Below are 9301 nucleotides of genomic sequence, written 5' to 3' on the forward strand. Positions count from 1 at the left end.
AAACTTTTTGTGATGAAACGGTGTGTAGGTACATTGAGTGTGTTTTGTCAGCAAATACAAGAGGAGGACGTGGTGTCATCCAAGTTAAATGTTTTATCAAGAGCAAGAAAAAGAAAACCACGTGGTGAGCATGACGGATGTGTTTTGTTACTGGAATTCATATCGTGTTTTCAAAATATCGTTTAGGATATCAAACAAGTTTAAACACCCTGTGTTTTAGATGTTTCCATTTAACGTTATATTATGATATTAATATTATAAACTACTGTATGTAGTCATCTTTTGTCTATCTGTGACTAGATTCCCCTTCTTTCGAACTCCATAACCTTATCTTGTGTATATACAGTACGTGTCGGTTGAAATTTGTGCCGAGGAGGAAAGTGTGTACCGGACAAAGAAGTAACAAGTACGATTTAGCCTTTCTTTTTTTTAAACAACTGCAACACAGCAGAGTCGATAATGACGAGGGACTGCTATGTAGGGCTCTGTTGTGATTGAGGGCGAGCTAATATTACGTGGTTGTATATACCTGAAGAGTTGTTTCTAACGTCAGATAATTTGGTTACCACCACACTACCCAAATTTGTCCTTCTAGGGGCAAGAAGTCGAAACTGTAGATTAGGTCTACTTTACAAAAGTCGATATTGGTTGGGACTACATTACGCCATGACAGCGTTGATAATTAAAATGGATAAGTGGTTCAAATCATGAGAGAGAACTGAGGTACCAGTCTTTTCGTTAACTACAAACACCACTTTTTATTTATTTATTTATTATTGCTAGTAAGGTTGAAATGAATACAAGTTAATAAATACAATGAAAGATAAACTAGCCCACTCCTGAATGAGTAAGGCTCGTGCTCAGGAGGGGATTCCAATACAGACAAAAATAACATTAAAATTGAGAGTGAATACAGATTAAATAGTGAAAAGTAGTTTAAAACCTGCACTTGGGTAGCCTCGTTCTTGACGCAGCTCTGAAAAAATCTGACCATCACGTTGAGTGGCAAAGAAAATGGGAATATTCTCAAAAGATTGTGCCATGTATTGCTCGAACTAGAAACTGGCCTAGTTAAATTCCAAGCCGGCAATCTGTCTTTAATGTAGCGTCCGATTTGTCTTAGTAAGTAAAAATATTATTCAAGTGTTAGTATGACGGAACATTTTAAGCCAGTGATGTCAACTGATGCCCATAGGAGCAAGCGCGCGCTTTAGAGCCCAGGAGAGCCTGAGCGCTTTACAGCGGAAAGGAAAGAGACAGACGAAAGAGGTGGTATATGCCGCTTGGTCGAGCTATATTCAGGGATGGCCAGCACTGATTCAATAGATAAAGGGAAGAGAACTTATTAAAACTGTATCCATGGTGATTTTTAGATTTGCCTGAGAAGTATAAGTGCATTATAAGAATGTAAGTTTTAATTTTAATGCTCATTTTTCACAAGCTTGCTTTTTCATTCAAAAGGAATATTTTCTCAAATTTTTTTTTACAGAAAAGTGAAATTTTCAGATATGTTTGTTTAGCAGCCTTACGGGTACTAAAACAATGTTTTCGTAAATCTAATATACAGTATCTATAAATACAGGGAAAACAAAGGTCATGAAGTTCAGAAAAGGCGGAAACGTCTCCAGATCGGACATCTTCACATATGCTAATGAGAAACTGGAAATTGTTAACTCATACAAATATCTGGGCTTAACACTGCAAGTGACAGGCAAGTCATTTACTAAGCACATAGAAGAAAGATGCTCGGCGGCGATCAAGGCTACGTACGACATAAAGAAGCTCGAAAAGCTCTCCACGACCACAGCCCTGCGCCTCTTCTACATCAAGATCGCTCCAATAGTTAGCTACGCGCTGAAAAAGATATGGGTTCACTTAACCTCAGCAAACCTGAAGAAGCTAGAAGCCGTGAAAGGGTCATACCTAAAAAGAGCTCTTCAAGTGTCAAGAACAACGTAAACGAGGCTGGTATACCTATTAATGGACACGGATTTCTTCGTAAGAGAGCTGATGACGAGCAACGGCCTTCAACCTACACCAGCATATGAGGCCCACGTTAGGGACAGAGAAGAAAAAGCAGCAGACGTGGACCAGGAATTCCTTCAGACGCCAGCCATGAACACGGAAGAATGGAAGAAGCCTAACTTCGAGCTACGTCACGTCTTCACGAGGACGGCGGCCCACGGGTTCCACCATAGGATCTGTGCCAAACGAGGATACCACTCGGCCTCAGAGCAGTGCATCTGCACCCTCTGTGGGCACAGCTGCAGTCAGTACCATATACTAACCTGCCAAGCAAGGACTGAGACACTGACGTTCTACGCAAAAGAAGGCAACTTTTGAGTAAAATGTAACAATGTACACATTGTGTTTAATAAATCTTATTAATATACAGTATCTTAAATACGTATTACTGAAGATAGTGTATTAAAATGTTTGAAAATATTCGCATGGAAAATGTTTGTAAGGACATGAATTAACAAAGCAAATACTGTTACATCACAAACAAAAGATATGTGCCTATGTGTTGGTAAAACGTCAGCTCTATAACTTCAGCAGATTTCGAGGTAATTTAATATTCTGATAACAGAAAGTTGCGCACCAATATCACCTAAAAGCATAATGCGATAAGAGTTTTATTATGTAATATTAGTTACAGTTAAAACATATACCTAGACAACTTTGCTTTGTACTATAATATTGTTTTGATTACTTTTATAAGGCTAAAGATACTATCAATATCAATTTCAACTTATCATGTCATACTCAGTGTCTTTCTTTGGGATAACACTTTCTTTATGAATGACGTGTTTAATTTACTTAGTACAGTATAGTTGTAGTTATTATGGAATTTGTGTGAATATTCCTTCTTTACTCTTTATTATGTTATTAATGTTTAAAACACAACTGCAATATCAGGCTAAGAAATAGGTGTTAGTACTTTTGTTTCACAGACAGTATACATAATATTAAACAGAAAGAAGCCATATAAAATTTCACGTTCCGTTTGAAGTTTGTGCACCACTGTTTTCTTAATCCCACAGCCTGCTTATTCCTCCTAGCATACCTAGCGCTTAATGCCCGCGCACGACGTCAAGGTCAGAAAAATGCGCTTGCTTTGACATCACCAAAGCTCGGAACTTGGGGACTTGTGTCTTTGCACGTGGCTAAGCGACCGGACTTCAATGTCAACAAACTCCCGCTTCCAGCACGGCGGTACTGCCAGGTCTGCTAGAAAGTGGTTTCTGGCTTAACAACATATTGATAGCATTATGATAGGTTGAAACATCTAATTTTATAGCAGATATTATATATAATAAAAATAAACATGAGCAGTGTGTCAAATTTACTGTTCTGCTCTGTACATTTTCATTGCAGTGTATGACTACTTACATTCGAAGATTTTCAAGCTCATAACTTCTTCGCCTGTTACTGTAGTTAAACGTGATTTGAAACGAAAAAAAAAAAAAAAAACTTATTTCCGCGTCACATGAAGTGACGAGAACAAACTTAAAATGCTGAATGTTTTCACTGTTGGTATTTTCTGTTAGATTTCCAGCAGTTGCTAACTGATCTCGTATCTGAGACAAGTAGCTAAGTATATCCAATTTTTTTTTTCTAGAAAATAGTTTTCAATTTGTGTGTCACTACTAAACCAGGCCCTCTATGACTTGATCCATGACAAAGGACAAATCTTCCACCAATTTAAGGTACTGCTATGTCTTTCAATGAATGCCCGTTTCCAGCCTCTAGTTTGTGTGTGGCACAATTTACAAAATATAAATTCTCCATTCGAAGAAAATAATGTATCTCCTTCGAATTTCTCCACGAAATTCTGTACCTAAAATTTAAGAAATATATTTTCAAGCTTATAGCCTATAATACCCATTTGAATAACACGTATTTTCTAATTTCTCAAACAGACCGTTTACCTGTAATTCTCTGAATGTCATTGGCTTCGACACGACACAGTTTCGTCATCCGTCTTGTCGTTCGACGTGACCACTTTCTTCGTACATACGACTGTCCCTGGGCACTTGCAGTGTGAGCTTTGTGTACGTTATACCTGTAACTTAGGCCTAACCATGCGCACGATACACAAGTCCCCAAGTTCCGAGCTTTGGACATCACTATTACAAGCTAATTGTAAAACCTACTTTTGTATCTTAAAGTTGATGGTCGCAGCCAGGCTCCCTCTACATTATTTATCAGTCTATAAAGTGTCAAAGGTGGTGTCGACCTCATATAAAAGGTTTACTTACTACGCAATAAATTTTACAATCATAAACGAACAGCATAAAATGTGACTGACGAAGCTGAAATATATGTTAGAATCTTTTACGGGGAATGCTAGAAAATGTCACGGAACTCAAGAACTAGGAGAGGCCTTGTTCCTTATTACGTGAATATGAAGCGGAAAGAAATAGTGCGTGCCTATTAACATACGCCATACTCTTCGTACTTACTGAATGCTTTCTTTTCCTATGGTATGTTGTACACCCGACTACTCGCTATTCTCTTTACACTTTCCTATTTCATTTGCATCGAGCAGATGAGACTAATGTACCTCAGCCTTGGAGCCCACGCATTTGTTCCATCTCATCTCTTCAAGACACTTTCATTTGTCTGGTACACACTCCGAATAATCGGACAAAATAAGCGTCCATAACGCCGTCTATCGGCGAGAAAATAATTGGCGATGTTACCTAATCCATTCCTTCCACAGGGATGTCCAAATGATAAATGTAATACTTCCATAATATATTTTCAGGGTCACATATGGACAACCCCTTTGCCGAGTGCCAACCCTTAATCAAAGCAACTCATTGTTCGAAATTCAATCATTGCGACGTCACAATCATCAATATCCCCCTCTCCTTACCTCCATGGTGACAGTGCGACACCCGAAATAAAAACAAATGATTAGCGATGTATGAGAGCCTCTAAATTTACGAACGCCATGTAACTTTATAAGAATCAAACTGAACTTTATTCAATTTGAAGTAATATTTTCACGTGACAGTTGAATTTTGTGTTAAATAATTAATTGGTATATGTGAGTTTACCACTAAATTGAAACCACATGAAATTATCTTAAATTCACACGTAAAATACCATTTCGGTGTAATGGTACATCTCATTACATGTATTAAATTGTCCTTAAATTAAAAACACTTTCATGAGTGAATAGCAACTGCGGTAGATGAATAAATTTCGGATATTAAAAATCATTGCTCTACAATGACAGCTAATAATTTCAGAATATGTATGGTAAGACTTTCTTATGTCAAATTTCAACGTACCTCGTTTGCATGTTTCGACCTATTTATGGGTCATCTTCAGAATTAGTCGTTGTTGGTCTTGGCGCCACTTGTTCTGTTTCCTGTGAGGGTGTGTTCCTGTGGTATAGTGTGGAGTCAAAGAGTGTGTGTGTTTTTGTTTTCGTATGTTAGTGTGATGTATGATGTATAACACACATAAAATTGCAACCTCATTCAAGAAATAAATTACAACATCGCATACAGAACAAATAAGACTCTACAAAAACATCTCAACACACAAACAAACAAATACAACCACACAGGCGTATACAAACTCAAATGTAACACCTGCAACAACTTCTACATAGGACAGACAGGCAGATCGTTTCAAACACGTTACAAAGAACACATCACAGCCATAACAAAATTACAAAACACTTCCACATATGCAGAACACATCACAAATGCTAACCACACCTACAGAGACATCAACACAGACATGGAAATACTGCACATCCAACCAAAAAGCCAGAAACTCAACACACTAGAACAATATGAAATATACAGACACACGAAAACACACCCCAACGATATTCTCAACACATAACTCAATTTCAAAACACACACACTCTTTGACTCTACACTATACGACAGGAACACGCCCTCACAGGAAACAGAACAAGTGGCGCCAATACCAACAACGACCAGTTCTGAAGATGACCCATAAATACGTCGAAACATGTAAACGTTGAAATTTAACACAGGAAAGTTTTACCATACATATTCCGAAGTGATACAGTGTTAAAAATTGTGTAATCAAGATGTATAATAATTTTAATTTGTTGCTACTTTTTTAACTAGTAATCATAATTATTACATGATTGTAATGGTTGACTTCAGAACTGGAATGCAACATAAATGACTATGAATAGAACAATCATAGCAACAATTCAATTTCAACAGTAATTATTCAACAGCAGTTTTAATTTATTTTGCACACAAAAATTTAACAAAATATACGTACCATTTAAGAATTTCATGTTGGTCGAAGTGGTTCAATATTCTCAAATTTTTGTACCGTGTCACATATGTAAAGAGATCCACCGTTTCAGAGATGCGTATCCTAACCATCAAAAAGTAACACAAAGAATCGAGGAGAATAGATCTTAGTAAAAGAATGCTTTCTTTTTTATTCGTGCTTTTCATGATAAAGCTTTCACAGTTCTGAATCGGTGGATGTTTTACGTCTTTGACACGCTGTGAAGACAAAACGCTGTAAATGTCTGCCCAACAATAAATATTTTCAGTAAGTGAGCTAAAGGCACACTAAGGAGTAAGTAGATGGGTAAGTGGTCCACTTAACGCTGCAAACAGTTACATTTTCAATGTGTTTTAAAAATTGCATCAGTATTACTGCAGGTAAAGTACGAACCAGGTTTTGGATAGGATATTTTTCAATGAGTATAAATTGAGTTTTAATAAACTTACAAAAGGTCAACATCGTTTGTAATTAAAATAATGAAACTTTAAGAATTTAAGTGTGATTTTAAATAATTTGTCGAAAAAATCACAATATATCCCAAACCGAGCAGGGTTGCCCAAAATTCGGTAACTGAGTTTGTTAAACATTTGAAAAAAATATGACAATATAGCCCCATGTTTCTTACACACAAATTTAATAATCGGGGATATTAAGGTCCAAGAACTGACTTATTTCAATAGGCGTGACATGAAACCACTTTTAATAGAAAGGATCTATTTATAACAGCTCTCTACGTTTTCCATTTTCATACAAACTCTGTCTTCTTAGGTCTTGCAGAGTTCTCAAGATTTTGTTGGAAAAAATATTGAAAATGAACTGTCCAGACAGAAAATATGTACAACTGGGCACTTATCAAAAACCGGGTTTTTATCTTATTCAAATAGTGTAATAGTAATGAGAAATTACTCTCCAACCCGGAACTTAAAATACATTAAACTACAAAGAAATTTTGGATACAAAGTGAGCAAGTTTAGACAGCAGAAAGACTTATGTTAATAATATCGTCTGCATTTTAAAATCACTTAACCTAGATACTAGTACTCTGAAAATAGCGTAGAGCAGTTTTATACTTTTATTGTAAACTAGCTGTACCCGTGCGCTCCGCTGCACTTATTAGAGATAAATAAAAAGAAATTACGTAATTAAAATAGAACATTGGGTCCAGGGAGCATTCGTGTTTGATAGAAGGATAAATCGTTTAATATGCTACTTCATTTAAATTCTATTTAAATAATTAAAATGCTATTATTTTGGTCCAGAGACACTCATTTGGTGCAATGATGATCAGTTTAACATTTTTCTAAATTAGTCTTAAATGCATCCTTTAATAAATCACTCCAAATTAATAGAGTTGATTGTGTACGAAGATCATTTTTATGTTAACCTTACCGTGCATATTTTTTTTGTTAAGTTTATTTTATTCACGCCTTAACATCTGTGGTCATGTGGCGTGTTTAGAATGTGTGGGTATATCAGCAGGCCGTTTTTGAACAACGACACTATAATCTGAAGCGGCGGTGGAAATGTGTTGTATTGATATTTTAAAACTCTTGTATATCCTTAAATATCAGTCCTATCAAAATTTTGCCTGTAATAAAACTTATCGAAAATCATTTTTAAAGAAACGTTTGTTATGTAACATTTTTCACAAAAATCAATAATAAGCGAGATATTTCGGTTTATTTAATTCATTCTCCCTTATAACCCCCCCTTTTAAATAAAGTATTTTGAATACCATATAGCCTAAAATCTAAGCTACAACGAACTTAATTTATATTCCAATTTTCATCGAAATCCGTTCAGCCATTATGGCGTGAAAAGGTAAATATCCAGACAGATAGAATTAAATATCAGTCCTATCAAAATTTTGCCTGGAATAAAACTTATCGGAAATCATTTTTAAAGACACTTTTTTTATGTAACATTGTTCACAAAAAGTAATAATAAGCGAGATATTTCGGTTTATTTAATTCAGGCCTCCTTATAACCCCCTTTTAAATAAAGTATTGTGAATGCCATATAGCCTAAAATCTAAGTTACAACGAACGTAATTTATGTTCCAATTTTCATCGAAATCCGTTCAGCCATTATCGCGTGAAAAGGTAACAAACATCCAGACAGACAGACAGACATACAAAAATTTCAAAAAATCGATTTCGGTTTCAGGATGGTTAATTATACATGTTAACACCAATTATTTCTGGAAAATAGAAAATTACCAGAAAAATTTCGCTTACAGATTTATTATTAGTATAGAATATAAAATACAAATCTCGAATTTATTTGCATTCTTGAGTAAATTTCATTATTAAAATTAAAGAAATTTATTTGTCCAACGGACATCCAGGTATGGACACAAACTCTATGAGCAGAACTTAAAATTATAATTTCGCTTTAGCTAAAAAAATAATTTGCATACGGTGTGATTGAACTTGGAAGAAGAAGTTAAACATATTGCTCAAAACGATAAGACCCTGGGAGTGACGTCAGATTCTTTGATCAGGACTGCAATACTGTAACAATTATGATACATTTTATTCGTTTAATTTTCGGAAATGTAGTTTCATTTGGAGAGCATTATCAGTGAAATTTTCCATTACTGACGGACAAGCATCAAATGCGACATTTCAGAATTTTAATCTACGTTCTGTTGATATGATTATAAGAAGTAAAAAACAATTGTCGTCTTCCCTTAACACCGAAACATGTTATTAATATCGTATCGTGAGAAATGCCAATTTAAGGGGAGAGAAAAGTATTTTTTGATGAAAAATGAGTAAATTTTCCAAAAAAAAAAAACAATCTTTAAAATACTCTGTGATATGTGTTGAATGCATAGCATAAAATTTTGTGGGTATTTGTGCCCTTATCGGATGTTGCGTCGCCATTTTTAAACTTCCTGCGTTATGGATTTTTAAATAACTCGCCCACTTTTATAGTTGTTTCCGGAAAATTAAATTACAAAAAAATTGTTCTTTAAAATACCCTTTGATATGTG

The sequence above is a fragment of the Periplaneta americana genome, chromosome 7 (assembly GCF_040183065.1).
Source record: "Periplaneta americana isolate PAMFEO1 chromosome 7, P.americana_PAMFEO1_priV1, whole genome shotgun sequence".
In the NCBI taxonomy this organism is placed as follows: Eukaryota; Metazoa; Arthropoda; class Insecta; order Blattodea; family Blattidae; genus Periplaneta; species Periplaneta americana.